The sequence below is a fragment of the Monopterus albus genome, unplaced genomic scaffold, assembly GCF_001952655.1.
Source record: "Monopterus albus unplaced genomic scaffold, M_albus_1.0 scaffold150.1, whole genome shotgun sequence".
Lineage (NCBI taxonomy): Eukaryota > Metazoa > Chordata > Actinopteri > Synbranchiformes > Synbranchidae > Monopterus > Monopterus albus.
In genome coordinates, this window is record NW_018128030.1 from 1170015 (window position 1) to 1171332 (window position 1318).

General features: G+C 56.1%; 1 protein-coding gene across 1 annotated transcript in view; it reads right to left on the bottom strand.

The window, feature by feature from the left end:
- The window catches only part of tenm4 (teneurin transmembrane protein 4), a 160453-nt gene that overhangs the window by 113235 nt on the left and 45900 nt on the right, over window positions 1-1318 (bottom strand).

The following is a 1318-nucleotide window of genomic DNA, read 5'->3' on the forward strand; positions in this document are numbered from 1 at the left end:
GTCTGGGAAGAGTTCGGTGAGGCCATGGAGAAGGACTATCGGTCGGCCTCGAAGAGATTCTGGCAAACCGTCCGGCGCCTCAGGAGGGGGAAGCAGTGCCCTGCCAAAACTGTTTACAGTGGAGGTGGGCAGCTGTTGACCTCAATTGGGGACATTGTAGGACGGTGAAAGGAATACTTCAAGGATCTCCTCAATCCCGGCGCCATGTCTTCCGATGAGGAAGCAGAGGCTGAGGGCTCAGAGGTGGACTCGTCCATCACCCAAGCTGAAGTCACTGAGGTAGTCAAGAAGCTTCTCGGTGGCAAGGCACCGGGGGTGGATGAGATCCACCCGGAGTACCTTAAGTATCTGGATGTTGTTGGGCTGTCTTGGTTGACACGCCTTTGCAACGTTGCATGGCGGTCGGGGACAGTGCCTCTGGACTGGCAGACCGGGGTGGTGGTGCCTCTTTTTAAGAAGGGGGACCGGAGGGTGTGTTCCAACTATAGGGGGATCACACTCCTCAGCCTCCCCGGGAAAGTCTATGCCAGGGTACTGGAGAGGAGAATTCGACCGATAGTCGAACCTCGGATTCAGGAGGAACAATGCAGTTTTCATCCTGGCCATGGAACACTGGCCTAGCTCTATACCCTCTTCAGAGTGGTGGAGGCTTCACTGGCGTTTGCGCAACCAGTCCACATGTGTTTCGTGGATCTGGAGAAGGCATTCGACCGTGTCCCTCGCAGCGCCCTGTGGGGCGTGCTCCGGGAGTACAGGGTCCGGGGCCCTTTGCTAAGGGTTGTCTGGTCCCTGTACGACCAGAGCAGGAGCTTGGTTCGCATCGCCAGCAGTAAGTCAGACTTGTTTCCAGTGCATGTTGGACTCCGGCAGGGCTGCCCTTTGTCACCGGTTCTGTTCATTATTTTTATGGACAGAATTTCTAGGTGCAGCCAGGGGCCGGAGGGAGTCTGGTTTGAGGACCACAGGATCTCGTCTCTGCTTTTTGCAGACGACATTGTCCTGTTGGCTCTATCAAACCAGGACCTCCAGCGTGCACTGGGGCGGTTTGCAGCCGAGTGTGAAACGGCTGGGATGAGAATCAGCACCTCCAAGTCCGAGGCTATGGTTCTCAGTCGGAAAAGGGTGGCTTGTTCCCTTCAGGTTGGTGGAGAGTTCCTGCCTCAAGTGGAGGAGTTCAAGTATCTTGGGGTCTTGTTCACGAGTGAGGGAAGGATGGAACGGGAGATTGACAGGCGGATCGATGCAGCTTCTGCAGTAATGCGGTCGATGTACCGGTCCGTCGTGGTGAAGAAGGAGCTGAGCTGTAAGGCGAAGCTCT